Below are 9,034 nucleotides of genomic sequence, written 5' to 3'. Positions count from 1 at the left end.
ATTCTGTTACTTTAGAAACATAAAATGTAACTATGGATAATTTTAATGGGCATAAAATTATCACAACTAGCATATTAAAAATATAGTGTATCCAAACCGGAACTGAAATTTAACTTGTCATTCATCACTGTTTGCTATGCAACATGCTTACTCCACCTCCCATGTTTTGCCTATAAGACCTTATGTATATCCTCACACTGATGTGTGTGGTCTGTTAACCACTTTAGCTACTACTATATGCTTAAATTAGTTTATTTCACGTTTAAAAGACTGTTTTACAACATTTAATGTTTAAAATATTTTCATTTCTTTTTTTCTTTCATAACACTTCTCTGATTGCCACGAAAGCACATATACTTTCAGGCCCTTTTTGTTTCTCTATATTTTCTTCCAGTGCTTTGAGGCCTAGTGAAGAGAAACAGAACCAATGCATACCACACGCATGCAAAAACAAAACTGAAACCTTTTTCTTTTCTGGTGACAACAGCACCTCCTAAAGGAAGAAATGTATCTTGTTCTTGCATTGGAGAGTTCAGTTTGTAACCTAGGACTTGCTTGTCCTCACAGAAATTAGAATAATCTGATACCATACATATTTTTAAAAAATGATTTATAAAATATATGAACCCCTTATCTTAAAATATTTTTTTCATCTTGTTAAAATAAAACATTCCATAATCTATTTTTAATTTTTTTTTCAATTTTTCCAATTTTTCAGAAAAAAAACAAAAAAGGCTTCAGGAAAAAAAAGGGGGGGGAATGTGTTTCCCCCCCGAATTTTTCCGTTTTTTTCCCTGGGCCTTCACATCTCTGGTTCTGCACATTTCCACATGCCGTTTGTGAGTTTATATTTAAAACGTTCTCATGAAAATTCGCTACCATTTTAGTGTGAATTTCTCCAGCTGCACATTTTTGCGTGCAGTTTTGAGAAATGGCACGTTTTTGCTAAACAATTTCCCCTAAAAATATAATGAATTCTTGCGTGCTATTTTCACTGCCTCTGCTTTATGCAATTTTATGCATATTACTTGGCTGTAGAACTGCATTGCAAAATTCAGAGAAGTGCGGATTTTGAAAAAAATGGCTGCATTTTGATTTGTTGATTGTTTCGGAAAGTGCAAATTTGTTAAGGTCCACCTTTAAAAGTGAACCAAACCAAATTTATTCCCATCCCAACTGCCATCAACTGTTGACCACTGTAAGAATCCCAGATTCCTGCAGGCACTAGGCCAGTGTTTCCCAACCAGTGTGCCTCCAGATGTTTTGGGACTACAACTCCCATCATCCCTAGCTAGCAAGACCAGTGGTCAGGAATGATGGGAGTTGTAGTCCCAAAACATCTGGAGGCACACTGGTTGGGAAACACTGCACTAGGCTGTCCTGCAGAAATTGGTTAATAGTTCACCAGTAGACTACCTCTCCCTGCCTTAAAACACCCCTTGAGCTGATCGTTCTTCCTTTCTGTTTTTTCAAACAATTTCCTGTTGTTCTCTCAGTTCCACTTGCAGAGGATCGACCGATCCCTTCTTTTCCCCTTGGGGGGTGAGGTGTGCACTGCCAGTTTCACTGGGATGAAAACCCAACCTTCCACAGCCCCGTAATTCAAAACTTCAGTCTTCACGTTGACTGGGTGTCGAATTATGCAAGTTACACAAAAGAATGTGGTTTGGTGATGTGATCTAAGAAGATGTTTCAGAAACAAACTTCATTCAACGGAAGTAACAATAATTTATCTGAGATGCCAGGACCACATAGCCTCAAATTAAATGTCGTGCCTAACTGCAAAATAAGACATAGAGAAACAATTCAAAGACAGGCAAGGATGCAGGAAAGAAACTGCAAAGAACGGCAGGGTTGGGGACTGTAGCTCAGTGACAGAACGCATGATTTGCATCCCGACGGTCCCGGGTTCAAATCCCGGCATCTCCAGCAAAAGACTCTGGTGTGTATTGTAGACGATACTGATCTGTAGACACTATCCAGTGGTCTGAATCAGTGAGCAGCAGCTTTCTGAGAATTCAATATGCCCTGAGCTCACTAGAACCTCTTTCCAAGGCCATGTCTAGACTTGAAGCCTTTAGTGAGCACTGACTACAATCAGGACCTCTGTGGGACTCTGAGGTACATGTGAGGCTCCATAAGCACAGAAGCACTGCGCATTTTATTCTAAGCATGTATTTTCTAGGTAATAAGAAAACTGCAGGGCAGACTGTGTTTGTGTGTGTGTACCCAAAGTTCCCCCAACAGATTGGCACCTCTGTGACATGGGCACTGGTGCGCTGCTAGAATGTGGCAACCGACTTTCTAGTTCTTTCTTCAGCGACGAGGACTAGAAACCTGTCCTTCAAAACCACCAGGAATCCTAACTGAGGCAGTACAGTCACAGCCATGCAGCAAACTAGCTTCTCTTAAGTTAGACAATACGGTAGGAGGGAGGGGGGCCCAGATTATAAAAATTCAATTCTAGTAAGAAATGTTTAAGAAATGATAAGCTCCACTTATGGTTGCCGCTGCTATTTCATTGTTATTTCTGCAAGGCGAGTTGAACGAAAGGCGGGGCTGGGCAAAAACTGTGGCTCCGGTGGCCTGGAACTCCTCGGTGACAGTCCTCCCGGCTGGGGTTTCCTTGCAGACTCAGGCATATGACAAGGCCCCACGACCCATTCTACCACCAGCCCTGCCTGGCCTTTGCAGATAACTTTATCTCTGCCTGCCTCTCCTGCTGCATCATGGAGAAGCTGCTTGCTTCCAGCGCAACGGGTGGGGCCTGGGGGCACCGAGGGGGTGAAGGGCCAGCCATTCCTGGGTGGTTTCTCTTTCTCGCTTGCAGCCATTCATCCTGCCTCGCCTCACAGCCTTGTTGCGAACACCCACCAACTAGTCACGATTATCCCAGAGTCCGCACACCGCCTTGGTCCTTGTTTACAATTCCCGGGTAGCTGCAAAGCCGTGAGACTTGGAGCATTGAGCTTTTCCTATGCCACAGGCAGCGCCAAGCATCTTGACGCTGCCACCAGCACTCCCAGGCCAGCAGCAACCCCCATCTCCATTGCTGGACCCATGTGGTTCTTTGACGGAAAGGCACTTTCCACAAAGAAATAACTGAATCATAAATAGGGGGATTCTAAGCAGGCTTAATTGAACATGAAAGCCATCTAACCGACAGGACCTGTTCACAGAGAATATGTTTATGTGCGCACCAATGTCAAATGTCAACAGTATTAGGCTTCATTTTTAGGAAATCTAACAGATGGGACAGGGTTTGTTCCTCTTAAAATGCACTTTGCCACATCTCTCTCTCTCTCTCTCTCTCTCTCTCTCTCTCTGTGTGTGTGTGTGTGTGTGTGTGTGTGTGTCTTTCTCTCATTTGTTCGTTTAAAGCAGCACTTTGTTTTTTAAGATTTGTAACTTCAAAGTTTTTGAAGTTGAACAAACAAAACAGTTTTAAAGATCTGTTACTTCAAAGAGGGCCAAAAGAACGACCTCCATCCGCGGAGGTGCCTTAGGGGGCAATCAGGCCCGGCTCTAGGTAAGGTCCCAGTGGCGCGGGGCGCTGGGCCGGCAGGGGGGGGCGCTCGCGGTGAAGCCGCAGTGAAGCCGTGCTGCGCGCTGCGAGGGCGGGGTCGCCGGAGCGATCTCCGTGCCTCAGCGCCAGGGCGCCCGACCTGTTTGAGACGGCCCTGGGGGCAATCCAAATTTCACTTACCTTGGAATAAGCCCCACCGAATTTGGTAGAACCTACTTCTGAGTAGACATGGCTAGGATTGCACTGTTAAGTCTTGAGACCAATGAGACTGAAGGCTTCAAAGTTACGCGGGGTGTGTGCTTCTTCATCTGAAAGTGAAGCCAATGGCAGGGAGATGTCATGGACAATGTGCAGACAACTGACCACAAAGCTGTTTTATTAAATATTTGTCATAACAAAGGATTGCCTTCAGGCAACTCAGGGGTCAGATAACTCCATACCCTCCAACATCTATCCAATGAAAATAGGGACATCCTAAGGGAAAGTGGGACATTCCAGGATTAAATCAGAAACTGGGATGGCTTCTTTAAATTGGGGACTGTCCCTGGAAAATAGGGACACTTGGAAGGTCTGGGAGTGTCAGCTTTGAACCAGGGAAACCAAGGCTTTGTTCTTTCATGGGTGTTTGTTCATTCATGGGTGTTTATGATCTGGGCCCAGCTACTGTCTCTCAGCCTGTCCTACCTCAAAGGGTTGTTGAGGATAAAATGGATGGTAGGAGGGGAGGACGTGTATGCTGCCATAAGCTCACTGGAGGGAGAGAGGCATTAAAATACAAATACACATCACAATCATTTGGGGCCAGCTGAGCCTCACACTGCAGATCTCCTTTGGCAGACCAGGGCAGATACTTTTCTTGGGTCAAATCATCTTCTAAAGGCCCAAACTGCACTTTACCAAAGTGAATCAAGGTTGGTTCACACATCTTAAAAGAGACATTGACGCATTAAACGTTGAAACTGCATTAATATTTATTATTAGCTGGTATCCATGTTGCATTTGAAATAGTTTTTATGCTTAGAATAATAGAAACTCTTTATATGTGTGTGTGTGCAATTATTTCGTGTGTGCTTTTATTGCATTGTGAAATAGCTTCTCGTTTCAGTAGCTCCCAACACATGAGATTCGAGGATCAGATGTTGACCGTGAAAAACAATTGCATAGAAGGGAAGCGACCCGCCTTGATCTCTGGGAGAAAAGTACCGGTAATTGCTGTATATGCCAAGCCCTCTTCTGCAAGTCCAAAATTTGGATTGCTGAGAACCCTAAGTTCCAGAAGGGTCACCATGTTCACTCTGAATAGTTACTGACTCCAACCATGAAGGCAAAGCATAGACATCATGACTAACAGCCACAACAATGAGCATTCATCCTGAGTTGCTTGTGGACTGTCTACACACATTCCCATTAATCATTCGTTCATCCCACACACAAAAATGGATTTGTTGCACAAGGGCAACAGAGCACTTTAATCCACCTTAATTGCAAAAATCTAAAGTTTTGATACGCGCTGGGATCCCTCCTGCAAATCCTGGCAGTCTGGAGGCAAACGAAGCCTGAGCATTTGCCACTGAAATGATCACGGCCTTCTCCTACCCTCCATGTCCTTCTCCTTGTTGTTTGCCCTGTGTCAGATTTTAAACTGTAAGCCCCTCAGGGCAGGGACCTATGATCTTGTCCTCACTGCAAAGTGCTGTGCATGCCGATGTTGCTAGGCAAATAAAGAAAATAATTACAGAAGCTCAAACGCTTGTAACATATTTGAGCAAATGGCTGATCCGATAAAAGATACCATCTCGTCGGTCTTTATTTATGTCTACTTGCACTATGGGTGATGGGTGTCAGTCAAGCTGGGATCTTGACAGTCTCTTTTTCCCTCAGAATATACTGCAGTGTGGATTCATCACAGCTCTTTCTGCTCTATCCTAGCCATGCGCTTCCAGGGACCAAGAACTGTCGCCAGAGCAAGCGCAGGAGCAAAGCCAGTGATCAGACTTGTTGTGTTGAGATGAGCTCGTCCTCCTCTTGCGGAGACTCCTCGCATTATCTGGCCCCAGAGATAACAACACTTCAGAGAACTCGCTGACACTTTCACTTGAATTTTACATCAGAGGAAAACTGACTCTTCACCCCCCCCTCCACTTGTTTTTACCCAAAGCCAGAAATGTTTGGCTTTATTCTCAAGAACAGAAGTTTGTCAGAACGGAGCCTTACATACCCACCCACCCACCCCTGTATTTCCACAACCTCAACGGAACATCTGGTATCATTTCTTTAAAAAATAAACAATCTTAAGTTTCTAGCCATCATGGTTGTGAAGGGTTTAAAATGGGAGTCCTCCTCAGAGGGCAGAGATTTGTAGCTACAGACGTGTAGCTCCTTCCCTGGTCTCCCATTTATCAAAGAAAAGCTATGAGTGTTTCAGACAAGGCTTTGTTGAAGGAGATCTTGAGGTAATTTGGTGGTGGTGGCGGCGGCAGAAGTGGGTTGACAGAGAAGGGTTTCTTTCCTAGACCTGGTGACTGGTGTGGAAGAAGAAGGCCAAGGGCTTGTTAATGGGCTTGTGCAGAACAAAAGGAAGATAAAAAGGGATGGGAATGGAGGAGATGGAGGGGAAAGCTGGACACTATATATTGGGTGTTGTCAACATGGTGTTGTCCAGGGGCTGTTGAACTCCCAACTCCCATCAGCCCCAATGGCCAATGGAGGGGGATGGTGAGATCTGGAGCTCAGCAACATCTGCAGGGCACCGTTGGGTGCCCTAAAAGCCTTTGTAAACCTGCATTTGGTCTTCTTTAATGGGATTTCTAAAAAGCTCCAATACCCTCAGTTGGACCAAACAGAACGTCACAAAATACTGAGCAGGTTCTTGAGTTCTCAAGAACTCTTCACCAAGCAGGATGATATGCAATTTTTGGGGTGGGCGGGCAAAAGGTATAGGTTTGTTTTGTTTTGGTTTCTATTATGTGTTTTGTGTTTTTATTGTATTTCTATGCTGTGAACTGTCCTGAGATATTCGGTTAATAATAATAATAATAATAATGATAATGATAATAATGATAATAATAATAATAATAACAACAATAAGCCATATATGGCCTGCCTCAGGCTCCAGACAGAGATCGAGCATCTCCCCTGCCAGGTGCTGAGTTTATAGGATAAGGTAAAGGTAAAGGGACCCCTGACCATTAGGTCCAGTCGTGACCGACTCTGGGGTTGTGCGCTCATCTCGCATTATTGGCCGAGGGAGCCGGCGTACAGCTTCCAGGTCATGTGGCCAGCATGACAAAGCCGCTTCTGGCAAACCAGAGCAGCACATGGAAACGCCGTTTACCTTCCCACTGTAGCGGTTCCTATTTATCTACTTGCATTTTGACGTGCTTTCAAACTGCTAGGTTGGCAGGAGCTGGGACCAAGCAACAGGAGCTCACCCCATCACGGGGATTCGAACCGCCGACCTTCTGATCGGCAAGCCCTAGGCTCAGATACTGCATGTGTTTGCTGCATTCATACTTGTGGGCGAAGTATGAGGCAGGGAGCTTAAACTGTGAGGGCTGGAACCTTGAAGCTGACTCCCATTTCTACCCTTCCACTGATTCGTTGCTAGCTGCCCCCGGCTGGGTTTTTTCCTTGGCCTGTCTTTTGGCTGAGATCTACCGTAGTCCTATCCCTCTTTAAGATACCTGATTAGCGGTCAAAGCTTTTCCAAGTGCTCTTCGCACACGGCTAGCTCATGCTTAAATGCCTGCCCGCCTGCCGCACACACGCATTCACACACACACACCCTGAAGGATTTTCCACTTGACATTCTGCCTCCCAGCTCTGCCCCGTCACCCACGAGCCTAAACCGTCAGCTCTGACATCTGATAAGGCCTTATCAGAGCTGTCCAGCTCTGCTTGCTCAGAACTGCTGTCTCCACCACCCAGAGCCTAGCACTGGCAAAAGTTGCATGATGCTCGAGCAATTGAAGGGGGCAAGAGGAAGGGCTGCCTCACAGGCATCATAATAGTACTACTTTATATTCTCACAAATATAATAATAATTAATAATAATAATAATTTCTTTATACCCCGCCCATCTGGATGGGTTTCCCCAGCCACTCTGGGCGGCTTCCAACAGAAAAAAATGAAATAAAGTAATCTATTAAACATTAAAAGCCTCCCTAAACAGGGCTGCCTTCAGATGTATTCTGAATATATAACATATATAAAAAAAATCCAGACTAACTAATACTTTCACTCCTTCCCTTTCAGGATTCAAAGGAGCTCTCCCTTATCTTGAGAATTACCATTCACATGACTAAACATAAAGCACTATAACAGGCATGTCCAAAGTCTGTTTCGGAGGCCTAATCCGGCCCGCCAGTCGATTTAATCTGGGTATGTGTCCCGGGGTAAAATCCTAAATAAAATCCTAAATAAAAGCTCAACAACTTCGGTCGGCCCTCGCACATGTTCACTTCATCAAATCTGCCCCTCTTTGAAAAAAGTTTGCGCACCCCTGCACTATAAGGAAGACAGATCCAGGACAAAGCAAATTCACGGGGGATAAGGCTGTCAGTGGCAACTAGCCATCATGGCTGTGTTCCACCCCCATTGTCAGAGGCACTGTGCAGCTGAAAACCAGAATACTGTACCAGGTGAGGCGAGTGCTGTTGCCTCAGGTCCTGCTTTTAGTCTTCCCACAGGAATCTGACTGGCCACTGTGAGAAGAGAGAGCTGGACTACATGGGCTATGTACTTAAATCCTATTAAACGTCCAAGATCCTCCAGATGAACAAACCCCCTAACAGCATGTAAAAGAGAAAGGGATTCACCACCTCAGTTTCATTGTTACTGTAGATTCAGTAGATGGCCTCCCTTCATAATGCATTATTGTCTGTCTTGTGCAGGCATCCCCAAACTTCGGCCCTCCAGATGTTTTGAACTACAATTCCCATCTTCCCTGACCATTGGTCCTGCTAGCTAGGGATCATGGGAGTTGTAGGCCAAAACATCTGGAGGGCCGCAGTTTGGGGATGTCTGGTCTTGTGCCTTCACTTTACATTTGTTTTTGTAACATTTCAAATAGTTTAATAAAAGTAAGACAGACAAAAGTATGCGCTCCTGTGAGTCTAAAGTATCCACTTGGAAAGGAAGATGCCCCGTATATATTGCTCTAGCCCTGACTCCTTCCATCTGTTATTGGGAGGGGGGTAGGATTCTGCCCTGTCTCTTCATTAGTTGCAGGTGGATCATTCCCAGTGTAAAGGCACAGCACAATCACTCTCCCTCAGAGGAGGGTGCCTGTTGTGGTCATGCACGAGTCACTGCTTTGGGCTTCCTTCCTTCCATTCAGTCATCTATTTCATCCGCCAAGCTAGGGTGCGATTATGTCTTGTGGGCTGCAAGTGGACCGTTGCTGGTGCTAAAGGTGTGGAATCAAACAGATTTCAAACAGAATTGCGAGTTTTTTAGAGATTTTGTACAAAGAAGGAGAAAAACATTATTGCAGGGGAAAAGGGGGGG

The sequence above is a fragment of the Zootoca vivipara genome, chromosome 15, assembly GCF_965207765.1.
Source record: "Zootoca vivipara chromosome 15, rZooViv2.hap1.1, whole genome shotgun sequence".
Lineage (NCBI taxonomy): Eukaryota > Metazoa > Chordata > Lepidosauria > Squamata > Lacertidae > Zootoca > Zootoca vivipara.
This window is presented reverse-complemented; position numbering follows the sequence as displayed.